Raw genomic sequence first — 13980 nt, forward strand, 5'->3', positions numbered from 1 at the left:
TACAGAGATTATTTTTAAAATATCCATCCAGTAATTTTAAATTTTTATACAATTTACAAAAGTATGGGTTAAATTAACTGCAGAATATTGACATTTATCACAGATAGGAGAGATATTAGGAAAAATTCTATTTAATTTTGTTTTAGAATAATGCAGTCTATGTAGAACTTTAAATTGTATTAAAGAATGTCTGGCATTTAATGAACATTGATGTATATGTTGTCGGCTTTCCTCCCAAATATCTTTCGTTATGGGTTGGGTTAATTCCTTTTCCCATGCTAGTCTATATAATTCCTTCGACGGAATCTCACTGCCTAAAAGGGTATTATAAATGTAAGATATTAATTTGACTGTGTTAGGGTGTTTATTCAAACATTCATCTTGAATTTCTGGTTCTCTAGTTCTGTATTCTTGTGTATGTGATTTAACATAATCTTTAAATTGTAAATATCTAAAAAAATTATTTGAATGTAATCCGTAATTCTGTTGTAATTCCTGAAACGAGAGAAAAATACAATTTCTATAAAGATGTCCCATCTTTTTAATTCCATGATTTTTCCATTGTGCAAACCCTTTATCCAACACTGAGGGTTTAAATGAAGGATTATTTGCAATGGGGATAGAAAGTGATAAATTATCCAATTTTAATGTCTTTTTTAATTGTTTCCAAATTCGAACACCACTATATATTATAGGGTTTTCACGATAGATTTTTTAATTCAATTTTGTGGCAGCTAATAGAATCGGACCAATTTCAAAAGGCAGACAGTCTTCCTTTTCCATCTTTAACCAGTCTGGTTGTTGATCCATATCTTCCAACCAAAAATTAATATTTTTGACATTGACTGCCCAAAAGTAAAATAAAAAGTTTGGTAAAACTAATCCTCCTTTGGCCTTGAATTTACATAAGTGTCTTTTATTATTCTATGGTTCTTATAATTCCAAATAAAACTTGTCACTATAGAGTCAACCTTTTAATATAATTGATATATAATTGATAATTGATATAATTTAATTGCCACACAACCAAGGTCGGTGGAATTTGGGTTGCCAGCAGCGGTACAGTAATAAAGAACACAACCACAATAAAAAATGTACACAAACATCCACCACAGCATTCATCACTGTGGTGGAAGGCACAGAGCTTGGCCAGTCCTCCTCCATTTTCCCCCGTGGTCGGGACCACCACCCTCCACAGCCGTTGCTGTGGGCGCCCAGATGGTAAGGGACAAAGTCAAAGTCAAGGTGAGTCCAGGATCGGCTCTTCCCAACCAGAGACCGCGGCTTCAGGCTGGTGTAGGCCGCAGGCCGGCGGTCAAAGTTTTAAAGTACCTGCCGTGCCGCAGCCGGAAGCACCGCAGTCTGCAGGGCCGGCGGTCGAAGCTCCCCTCCAGGGGAGATGGTAAGTCCATGCCGCACCCGCGGTAGAAGACGGCCGCGGGCCGGCGGTGGAAGCCCTTCTTCGCCCCGGGTCCTCCACAAGGGATCCCGGGCTGTAGACGCCACACCAGCTGGAGTTCTGCAGACTGCGGCTTCAGGCTGCCGGCTGCCGGCTGCCGCGGGCCAGCGTAACGGAGCGCTCCCCTCCAGCGAGGTCTCACCCGCTCCGCGCCGAGAGTCCACGCTGCGCCCGCCGCTAAAGCTCCGGGCGCGTCTCCGGGAAAGTCCGTGCCGATCCTTGCTGTTAGGCCACGGGGGAGGCGACCTGAAAAAATCGCCTCTCCATGGAAGAGGCGGCGAAACGGTTTCCCCCTCACCCCCCCCACACCACCCCCCCCCACACCACCCCCCACACATAACACACAAAGAAACATTAAAAACACACTTTTAAACATACTAAAAAAATAAAAAAAGTTGGGGGGAAAACGGACACGCTGCCGACAGGCTGCTGCCAGTGCAGCGCCCCCTTTCAGTATGTAGGAAATATATAGGAAATATATAGGAGATATATAGGAATTGATTGAAAAAGGTATAGCAATTGCGGAAGGAAAATCATTTTTATAGCATTAATTCTACCGAGCATTGAAATAAGTGTTTTCCAATATTGATTATTCTTATGCAATTTATTAAGTAAAGGCATGAAATTTGATTTAAATAAAGAAGTATATTTCTTGGTCACATAAATTCCTAGGTATTTAAATTTTTCATTGTCTATTGTTGCAATATGTATAAATTAGGTTCCGTTATTGGCATAATCTCACTTTTATTCCAATTAATTCTACAGGTATATCGGAAAATAAACCAAATTGAGTTATAAGATTTAACAAGTTTGGAATGCTGATTCCTGGGTTTGTAATATATAGTAATACATCGTCTGCATATAGAGAGATTTTATTAACTGTATTTTTTGTATTATACCCATATATTTCTGGATGTGCTCGAACACTTTCTGCTAGTGTTTCAATAGCAAGGGTGAATAATAACGGAGATAACGGGCATCATTGTCTGCAACCTTTAGATAAATCAAATTGTGTTGATAATATTTGATTTGTCATTATTCTAGCTGTTGGGTTAGTATATAAAAGCTTATCCCATGTGCAAAACTTTTCACCCAGTTGAAATGTTTCCATCACCGAAAATAAATAGGGCCATTCCACTTGATCGAATGCTTTCTCAGCGTCTAATGAGATGACTGCTAGATCTACATTAATTATACTATTTGAGTATATAATATTAAATAATCGTCTCAGATTATAATATGAGTAGCGTTTTGGAGTAAAGCCTGTTTGGTCGGGGTGTATTAATTTATGAATCACTAAACTTAATCTATGGGCTAAGATTTCGGTTAATATTTTCGGTGTTTAAGGGAGCAATGAACCTGGGTCATCAGGGTCCTTATCCGTTTTGGGTATGTATTATTGTTGATTCATTTAAAGTTTCTGGTAGTTTCTGTGTGTGAAGGCATGAGTATACAGTGTCTGTAGGCGTGGGGAGATCAGATCATTGAATTGTTTATAAAATTCGCTATTTAAACCATCAAGGCCAGCGGCCTTTCCATTTTTTAAAGATCTAATAAATTCTTCAATATCTTTTACTGATATTTCGGCCCCTAATAATTCCCTCTCTTTCAGATCTAAACCTGTAAGATTACATTTCTGTAAAATTGATTCCATTCCTGCAGACCCCACTATCGTTTTGGTTGAGTAAAGTGTTTGATAGTATTGAGAAAATCTATCATTAATATCCTTGGGTAATGTTAGTATTTCTCCCTTATCTGATTTAATTTTATAAATTGTTTTTTCCCCTTCCTGTTTCCAGAGTTAACGTGCTGGTAATTTTTGTGGTTTATCACCGAACACAAAATGTAGCTGTTTAGTATTTTGATAAAGTTTTATGATTTGATCTGAATATATTTGAATTAACTTATATTTGAGTGCAGCAATTTTATTATGTATTATCGTGGATGGGCGCGATTGCATTTTCCATATCTATTTGCCTTATCTCCCTGTTGTTTGGCGCGATTCTCTTTATTACGAAATGCTTGCGTGGAGATTAACGCACCTCTTATAAATGCTTTAAATGTTTCCCAAGAAGGGAGGCAGATATTTCAGGGCAGTCATTAGTCTCGAAAAACATATTTATCTGTGTGATAAGGTATTCATAACATGCTCTATCATTTAAAATTTGAGGAATAAGTCTCCATTGTGTCTGCTTCTCAGTCATTCCACTTAGTTTGATCATAAATGTTAAAGGAGCATGGTCAGAAATTATAATATTATGATATTTCGAGTTATAAGTAAATGGGATAAGCTTAGAATCTACTAAAAAGTAATCTATCCTTGAATAAGTTTTATGTATCGGTGAGTAGAATGAGTATCCCTTTCCGGATGGGTTTTCAATTCTCCAAACATCTTTGATATTAGTAGTATTAATGTACAAATTTAATAATTCGCTTGTCTTGGATTTTGCTTTTCTTTGGCTTGATGATCTATCTAGATAAGAGTAGTGTACTGAGTGATACAAATACATCGATAGATGCTCCTGAACACATCATCAGTGATGTAACCGGGGGTCATTGGGTGTTTCGGGTCTTTCAACATCAGACACCCTCACCCAGGCGACCCAGCCGTGGTTGATCAGACCACGACTTGTGTTCAGGTGGCATTCGTTCCACCCCATGGACCTCCTCTCCTGATCCAGAGCCAGTTCGAGGCCTTCTCCTCTGCCTCTGTGGTGTTCTTGATGGCCCTTCTCCTTGCCACTCCGTTGATGCCCAGTGCACTCAAGGCTTTGTAGAGCGATTGCCCTGCAAAACCTCTGCAGCCAACCTCGATGGGCATACACCTTGCCTTCCAGCCCTGCTTGCGGCAGTCTATGACCAGTTCTTCATATTTGGCCATCTTCCTCTCATGGGCCTCCTCCAGATGGTCCTCCCACGGCACTGTCAGCTCCATCAAGACGATGTTTTTGGTCGCCTCTGAGACCAGGAGGATATCTGGCCTCAGGGTGGTCGTGGAAATGTTCTGTGGAAACTTCAGCTGTTTCACCAGGTCTACGGAAAGCTGCCAGTCCTGCGCAGTCGCCAGGATTCCTGATGGATTCCTGGCTGCTGTGGTTCTTGGCAGCTGCACTCCGTCCTTCACGAAGGTGATCATCTGGGTGGTGGGGCGTTCTCGTCTGCAGCTGCTGATCCCCATGCTGATGGCATCTGCAATGGGTTTAAGAACCTGGTCGTGACGCCATGTGTACCGGCCCTGCCCAAGAGCCTTTGGGCAACAGCTCAGGATGTGCTCCAACGTCCCCTTGCCTGAGCATAGCAGGCAATCTGGAGATTTCGCTTTGCCCCAGATGAAGAGGTTCGATGGGCTGGGCAGGACATCATACACTGCCTGGACCAGGAACTTGATGCGTTGTGGTTCAGCCTGCCAGAGCTCAGTCCATGTGACTGTTCGGTTCATGGCCTGCTCCCACCTTGTCCAGGCTCCCTGCTGCCTAAATCCAACTGCTCTGGTACACCTCTCCTCCTCCACCACTGCCCTCACTTCCTCCTGGACCAGCCTGTGCCTCTCCTTCCCCTTGGCCTTGTCAAACTGGGGAGATGGGAAGATTCCCAGGCCTGTTCTTCCCCGAGTCACTGCTCCCACCAGGACTCTGCGGCATATCCGGGACTCTGCTTGCAGCACGGCTTCGCTGGCTCTCCACTTCCTCCCAGGTTTCACCTCCACCCCTGCTTGAGCCACCTTGGGGTCGCTGGGGTCCCTGTACAGCATCACCTCTCTGGCCCGAGTCACCTTGAACTCCTCCTCCAGGGACTTCAGGGGCAGCTGGAGCTTGGTGTTATTTCTGTGAAGGGCGATGCTGCTAAGGCTCCTGGGCAGTCCCAGCCACCTTCTGAGAAAGCTGCTGACTTTCCTCTCCAATCTCTCTACGATGGATATTGGGACTTCATAGACAAGCAGTGGCCAGAGTATCCTTGGCAGGATACCATGCTGGTAAATCCATGCCTTGAACTTGCCGGGAAACCCCGACCGGTCCACTGCTCTCAACCAGCTCTCCAGCTCCTGACAGGTTGCCTGGACAGATGCTGTATCCTTCAGGCTGCTGTTAAACACCTTGCCAAGACTCTTCACTGGCTTTTCGGAGACAGTTGGGATTGGTGACCCTTCGATGCTGAAGCGGAACCTGTCCATGACTTTGCACTTCTTCAGCACCAGTGACCTTGATTTTCCTGGCTTAAACCTCATCCTTGCCAATCCAATCAGTTTCTCCAACCTCTGCAGGATCCACCTGCCTCCTGGCACTGACTCAGTGGTGACAGTCAGGTCGTCCATGAAGGCTCTGATTGGTGGTTGGCGCATTCCTGACTTGCTCCGAGGGCCCCGGCACTCTGGCTCAGCAGACTTGACGATCATGTTCATCGCCAAGGCAACAAGGATCACAGAGATGGTACAGCCTGTGATGATCCCAACCTCTAGTCTGTGCCACTCTGATGTTACTGACCCTGATGAGACTCTCATGCTGAACTGGTTGTAATAGTCCAGGATGAGATCTGCCACTTGGCCCGGCACATGATGCTTGGCCATGACTGTCTGGATCAGCTTGTGCGGGATGGAGCTGTAGGCGTTGGCCAGGTCAAGCCAGAGCACTGTCAGGTCACCCTTGTTCTCCCTGGCTTCTCTGATGAACTGGGTCACCACTCCCGTGTGCTCTAGACACCCCGGCACTCCAGATAAGCCTCCCTTTTGCACTGAGCTGTCGATGTAACCATTGCTGGAGAGGAAGTTGGTCAGCCGCCTTGCCACTATGCTGAAGAAAATCTTGCCTTCAACACTTAGCAAGGAGATGATTCTGAACTGATCGATCTTCTTGGAATCTTCCTCCTTTGGGATCCAGACTCCTTCAGCGAATCGCCACTGCTGCACCACTTTTTCTCTCCTCCAGATGACTTTCAGGATCTTCCACAGCCGTTTCAGTAACAAGGGGCAGTTCTTGTAGACCCTGTAGCGGAATCCGCTCTGGCCAGGGACTGAGCCAGCTCTTGCTCTCTTCAAAACGTCCTGGACCTCTTTCAGGAGTGGCTCTCTACTATCAAACTTTAAATCTCCACCAATTATCAAGTTATGTTGTGTGAGTTCTCGGATAGTATGTTCTTAAAAAACAAAGGGTTATCAAAATTTGGTCCATAGACATTGAGAAAAATCACTTTTTTTAGATATAATTCACCCACTAGAATAATATATCTACCATTATTGTCCGCAATAGTTGATATGTGTTTAAAAGGTATACCTTTACGGATTAAAATTGCGACCCCTCTGGCCTTATGGGAGAATGAAGAATGATATGTTTCAGCAATCCATCTTGCTATCAATCTATGTTGTGCTTCGTTTTTAAGATGAGTTTTTTGAAGGAATGTTATATCTGCAATGAGTGACTTTAAGTGTGCTAATGCTTTACCTTTCTTGATTGGTTCATTAATTCCCTTAACGTTCCAGCTGCAAAAGGTAATTCCTTGACCCCCAATGTTTCTATTGCCGTCTTGCATCTTATGGTTAGGGTGGTCTATAAAAGAACAGATAGCTCAGCACAGTAAGCCGGACATTCTACCCCAACACAGGACAGATGAATTTTAAATTTAATAAATCTTCCTCCTCTCTCCACAAATAATATGTATAATTCAAATCAAGTTTAAGATAGTAATTAAATAAGAAATAAAGAATGTAAAAAAATAAAGGGTTAATAAAGTGCAAGAAAAAAGAAGAAACTACATCTACAAATAGTATAGTTAGTGTTAGCCACACTAGCGTGGCTGGCCATCTAAGGACTTCCGTAGCCTTAGAAGAAATTATTACTACTAGCTCCACGCTATAATAAAAAATTCAATGTCTCATTCTCAAAATTCGTCGCTTTATGTGTCCTGAATTTTCATCGCTTTTAGCATGCTGAATTTTCGTCACTTTTCGTGTGCTGAACTTTCGTCACATTTCGCATGCCGAATTTTCGTTGCTTTTCTCATGCTGAATTATTGTCGCTTTTCGTGTGCTGAATTTTCGTCGCTTTTCCCGTGCTGATATTTCGTCACCTTTCACGTGGTGAATTTTCGTCGCTTTTCGCGTGCTGAATTTTTGTCACTTTTCACATGCTGAATTTTCGTCGCTTTTCTCGTGCTGAATTTTTGTCGCTTTTCGCGTCCTGAAGGTTCGTCGATTTCCGCGTGTTGAAATGTTGTTACTTTTCACGTCCTGAATTTTCATCGCTTTTGGAAGGCTGAGTTTTGTCGCTTTTCGCTTGTTGATATTTCGTCGCTTTTCACATCCTGAAATTTCGTCGCTTTATGCGTCCTGATGTTTCATTGCATTCATGTCCTGAATTTACATTGCTTTTCATGTGCTGAATTTTAGTCGCTTTTCGCGTGCTGAATTTTGGTCACTTTTCACGTGCAGAATTTACCTTGGTTTTCGCGTGCTTCATTTTCATGATTTTTTTGCGTCCTGAGTGTTCCTCTCTTTATGCGTGCTGAATTTTCATCTCTTTTCACTTGCTGAATTTTCGTCGCTGTTCCTGAGCTGAAATGTTGTCACTTTTCTCATTCTCAAAATTCGTCGCTTTATGTGTCCTGAATTTTCATCGCTTTTAGCATGCTGAATTTTCGTCACTTTTCGTGTGCTGAACTTTCGTCACATTTCGCTTGCCGAATTTTCGTCGCTTTCCTCATGCTGAATTATTGTCGCTTTTCGTGTGCTGAATTTTCGTCGCTTTTCCCGTGCTGATATTTCGTCACCTTTCACGTGGTGAATTTTCGTCGCTTTTCGCGTGCTGAATTTTTGTCACTTTTCGCATGCTGAATTTTCGTCGCTTTTCTCGTGCTGAATTTTTGTCGCTTTTCGCGTCCTGAAGGTTCGGCGATTTCCGCGTGTTGAAATGTTGTTACTTTTCACGTTCTGAATTTTCATCGCTTTTGGAAGGCTGAGTTTTGTCGCTTTTCGCTTGCTGATATTTCGTCGCTTTTCACATCCTGAAATTTCGTCGCTTTTCACATCCTGAAATTTCGTCGCTTTATGCGTCCTGATGTTTCATCGTATTTCACGTCCTGAATTTACATTGCTTTTCATGTGCTGAATTTTCGTTGTTTTTCGCATGCTGAATTTTGGTCACTTTTCGCGTGCAGAATTTTCCTTGGTTTTCGCGTGCTTCGGAAGTGGCGGCGCTGGAAACGGCTGCGGTTCGCCTGCAGTCCGTTTGTCTTTACTTTTTTGTGTTGTTTTTTTTCATTTTGTGTAGTTTCGTTTTTGGTTTTAAGTTGTGTTTATGTGGGGGTGGGGGGGGGTGGGGGGTTGAAACGGGGCTTGCTGTCTCTCCCTTCAGGGGAATACGTATCCCCCTTCTCTGCCTCCGTCTGCGCTGAGGCCTAATGGCGGAGCTGGCGACCTCGAGGCTCCGGAGGCAGAGCCTGTCAGGACTCGCCCTGGCCTCGCTCCCGTGAGGGCGGCCTGACGAGGGGCTGAGACTCTCTCGTGAGGGGCTGTGACGCTCCCGTCGGAGCAGCCCGGCCCGAGGGTGGAACGGCACTCCCGTCGGAGTGGCCCAGCCCGAGGGAGGAACGGCACTCCCGTCGGAGTGGCCCAGCCCGAGGGAGGAACGGCACTCCCGTCGGAGTGGCCCAGCCCGAGGGAGGAACGGCACTCCCGGCGGTGTGGCCCAGCCCGAAGGAGGAACGGCACTCCCGTCGGAGTGGCCCAGCCCGAGGGAGGAACGGCACTCCCGTCGGAGTGGCCCAGCTCGAGGGAGGAACGGCACTCACGTGAGGGTGATCCGGCTCGGGTCTGCAACGGTGCTCCGGTGGCTGGGACGGCGTTCCGGCGGCGGTGACCTGAGTCCTGGGTTCAGCCGCGGGCCAGCGGCTGCGTACGCTGGACTGGAGGTCGGCAGCTTCGACCACCCCGGGCCGCGGTGTTTGAACCGGCCTGTTTGCAGGGTTCGGTGGGCCGCGGGACTGTTTGTGCCATCGCCCGGTGGGGAATCGCCTCAGCGCAGAGGGAGAAGAGGAGGGAAGAGACAGTAACCCTAAGATTTTTGCCTCCACCACAGTGAGGAGGTGCTTGGAGGATACACTGTGGTGGATGTTAATTTGTGTTTGTTGTTGTTTTATATTGTATGATTGTATGTATGGCTGCAGGCACGAAATTTCGACAATAAAGGTATTCAATTCAATTCAATTCATTTTCATGGCTTTTTGCGTCCTGAGTGTTCCTCTCTTTATGCGTGCTGAATTTTCGTCGCTTTTCACTTGCTGAATTTTCGTCGCTGTTCCTGAGCTGAAATTTTGTCGCTTTTCTCATTCTCAAAATTCGTTGCTTTATGTGTCCTGAAATTTCGTCGCTTTTAGCATGCTGAATTTTCATCACTTTTCGTGTGCTGAACTTTCATCACATTTCGCATGCCGAATTTTCGTCGCTTTTCTCATGCTGAATTTTGGTCACTTTTCGCGTGCAGAATTGTCCTTGGTTTTCACGTGCTTCATTTTAATGGCTTTTCGCGTCCTGAGTGTTCCTCTCTTTATGCGTGCTGAATTTTCATCGCTTTTGGCGTGCTGCATTTTTGTAACATTTCGCATGCTGAATTTCCGTAGCTTTTCTCCTGCTGAATTTGTGTTACTTTTCTCATGCTGAATTTGTGTTACTTTTCTCATGCTGAATTTTCATCGCTTTTCGCATCCTGAAGGCTCGTCGCTTTTCGCGTGTTAAATTTTAGTTGGTTTTCGCGTTCGGAATTTTCGTCATTTTCACATCCTGAAGGTTTGCATCTTTTCGCGTGCTGAATTTTGGTTACTTTTTGCGTGCAGAATTTCACGGCCTGAATTAATGTCGCTTTTCATGTGCTGAATTTTCGACGCTTTTCAACTGCTGAATTTTTGTCTCTTTTCGCATGCTAAATTTCCGTTGCTTTTCGCGAGCTTCATTTTCATTGCTTTTTGCATGATGAAGAATTGTCGCTATACGCGTGTTGAATTTTCGTTGGTTTTCTCGTTCGGAATTTTCATCGCTTTTCGCATCCTGAAGGTTTGTATCTTTTCACGTGCTGAATTTTGGTCACTTTTCGCATGCAGAATTTTCCTTGGTTTTCGCGTGCTTCATTTTCATCGCTTTTTGCATCCTGAGTGTTCCTCTCTTTATGCGTGCTGAATTTTCGTCACTTTTCACTTGCTGAATTTTCGTCGCTTTTCTCTTGCTGAATTTTCGTCGCTCTTCGTGTGCTGAAATTTTGTCGCTTTTCTCGTTCTGAAAATTCGTCGCTTAATGCGTCCTGAAATTACGTTGCTTTTCACGTTCTGAATTTTCATCGCTTTTTGCAGGCTAAATTTTGTCACTTTCAGCTTACTGAAATTTTGTCGCTTTATGTGTCCTGATGTTTCATCACATTTCACATCCTCAATGTACGTCGCTTGTTGTGTGCAGAAGTTTTGTCGCTTTTACCCTGCTGAATTTTTGTCACTTTTCGCATGCTGAATTTTTGTCAATTTACACGTGCTTCATTTTCGTCGCTTTTCGCGTCCTGAAGGGTCGTCGCTTTTCGTGTGTTGAATTTTCGTTGGTTTTCGCGATCGGAATTTCCGTCACTTTTCGCATCCTGTAGGTTTGTCGCTTTTCGCGTGCTGAAGGTTTGTCACTTTTCGCCTGCTGAATTGTGGTCACTTTCCAAGTGCAGAATTTTCCTTGGTTTTCGCGTGCTTCATTTTCATCGCTTTTGGTGTCCTGACTGTTCCTCTCTTTATGCAAGCTGAATTTTCACTTGCTGAAACTTCGTCGCTTTTCGTGTGCTGAAATATTGTCGCTTTTCTTGTTCTGAAAATTCGTCGCTTTATGTGTCCTGAATTTTCATCGCTTTTAGCATGCTGAATTTTCGTCGATTTTCGCGTGATGAATTTTTGTAACTTTTTGCATGCTGAATTTTTGTCGCTTTTCTCATGCTGAATTTTCGTCGCTTTTCGTGTGCTGAATTTTCGTTGCTTTTCATGTTCTGAAGGTTCGTCGCTTTTCGCTTGTTGAAATTTCGTTGCTTTTTACGTTCTGAATTTCCATCCCTTTCCACAGGCTGAATTTTGTCGCTTTTCGCTTGCTGAAAATTTGTCACTTTTCACGTCCTGAAATTTCGTCGCTTTATGCGTCCTGATGTTTCATCGCTTCACATCCTGAATTTACGTCGCTTTTCGAGTACTGAATTTTGGTCACTTTTCACTTGCTGAATTTTCGTCGCTTTTCACTTGGTGAATTTTCGTTGCTTTTCACATCCTGAAAGTTCGTCGCTTCATGCGTACTGATGTTTAATCGCATTTCATATCCTGAATTTACATGGCTTTATGTGTGCTGAAGTTTCTTCGCTTTTCACGTCCTGAAATTTCGTCGCTTGATGCGTACTTTTGTTTCATCGCATTTCACGTCCTGAATTGACCTCGCTTTTTATGTGCTGAATTTTCGTCACTTTTTCCCTGCTGAATTTTTGTGACTTTTCGCATGCTAAATATTTGTCGCTTTTTGTGTGCTTCATTTTCATCGCTTTTCGCGTCCTGAAGGTTCATCGCTTTTCGTGTATTTAATTTTCGTTGCTTTTCACGTTCTGAATTTTCATCGCTTTTTGCCGGGTGAATGTTGTCATTTTTCGCATGCTGAAATGGTGTTGCTTATAACGTCCTCAAATTTAATCGCTTTATGCATCCTGATGTTTCGTCGCATTTCACATCATGAATTTTCATCAATTTCGTCACTTTTCGCATCTGTAGGTTCGTTGCTTTTCGCGTGCTGAATGTTTGTCGCTTTTTGCATGCTGAATTTTCGTCGCTTTTCTCATGCTGAATTTTCGTCGCTTTTTGTGTGCTGAATTTTCGTCGCGTTTCACGTTCTGAAGGTTCGTCGCTTTTCGCGTGTTGAAATTTCTTTGCTTTTTACGTTCTGAATTTCCATCCCTTTCCACAGGCTGAATTTTGTCGCTTTTCGCTTGCTGAAATTTTGTCACTTTTCACATCCTGAAATTCCGTCGCTTTATGCGTCCTGATGTTTCATCGCTTCACATCCTGAATTTACGTCGCTTTTCGAGTACTGAATTTTGGTCACTTTTCACTTGCTGAATTTTCGTCGCTTTTCACTTGGTGAATTTTCGTTGCTTTTCACATCCTGAAAGTTCGTCGCTTCATGCGTACTGATGTTTCATCGCATTTCATATCCTGAATTTACATCGCTTTATGTGTGCTGAAGTTTCTTCGCTTTTCACGTCCTGAAATTTCGTCGCTTGATGCGTACCTTTGTTTCATCGCATTTCACGTCCTGAATTGACCTCGCTTTTTATGTGCTGAATTTTCGTCACTTTTTCCCTGCTGAATTTTTGTGACTTTTCGCATGCTAAATATTTGTCGCTTTTCGTGTGCTTCATTTTCATCGCTTTTCGCGTCCTGAAGGTTCATCGCTTTTCGTGTATTTAATTTTCGTTGCTTTTCACGTTCTGAATTTTCATCGCTTTTTGCCGGGTGAATTTTGTCACTTTTCGCATGCTGAAATGGTGTTGCTTCTAACGTCCTGAAATTTAATCGCATTATGCATCCTGATGTTTCGTCGCATTTCACATCCTGAATTTACGTCGCTTTTTGTGTGCTGCATTTTGTCTCTTTTTGCGTGCTGAAATTTTGTCACTTATCGCGTGCTGAATTTTCGTCAATTTTCGCGTGCTTCATTTCCATCACTTTTCGCGTCCTGAAGGTTCGTCGCTTTTCGCGTGCTGAAATTTCGTTGGTTTTCGCGTTCGGAATTTTCGTCACTTTTCGCATCCTGTAGGTTCTTTGCTTTTCGCGTGCTGAATGTTTGTCGCTTTTTGCATGCTGAATTTTCGTCGCTTTTCTCATGCTGAATTTTCGTCGCTTTTCGTGTGCTGAATTTTCGTCGTGTTTCACGTTCTGAAGGTTCGTCGCTTTTCGCGTGTTGAAATTTCGTTGCTTTTTACGTTCTGAATTTCCATCCCTTTCCACAGGCTGAATTTTGTCACTTTTCACGTCCTGAAATTTCGTCGCTTTATGCGTCCTGATGTTTCATCGCTTCACATCCTGAATTTACGTCGCTTTTCGAGTACTGAATTTTGGTCACTTTTCACTTGCTGAATTTTCGTCGCTTTTCACTTGGTGAATTTTCGTTGCTTTTCACATCCTGAAAGTTCGTCGCTTCATGCGTACTGATGTTTCATCGCATTTCATATCCTGAATTTACATCGCTTTATGTGTGCTGAAGTTTCTTCGCTTTTCATGTCCTGAAATTTCGTCGCTTGATGCGTGATTTTGTCTCATCGCATTTCACGTCCTGAATTTACCTCGCTTTTTATGTGCTGAATTTTCGTCACTTTTTCCCTGCTGAATTTTTGTCACTTTTCGCATGCTAAATATTTGTCGCTTTTCGCGTGCTACATTTTCATCGCTTTTCTCGTCCTGAAGGTTCGTCGCTTTTCGTGTATTTAATTTTCGTTGCTTTTCATGTTCTGAATTTTCATCGCTTTTTGCCGGGTGAA

The sequence above is a fragment of the Amblyraja radiata genome, chromosome 40, assembly GCF_010909765.2.
Source record: "Amblyraja radiata isolate CabotCenter1 chromosome 40, sAmbRad1.1.pri, whole genome shotgun sequence".
Lineage (NCBI taxonomy): Eukaryota > Metazoa > Chordata > Chondrichthyes > Rajiformes > Rajidae > Amblyraja > Amblyraja radiata.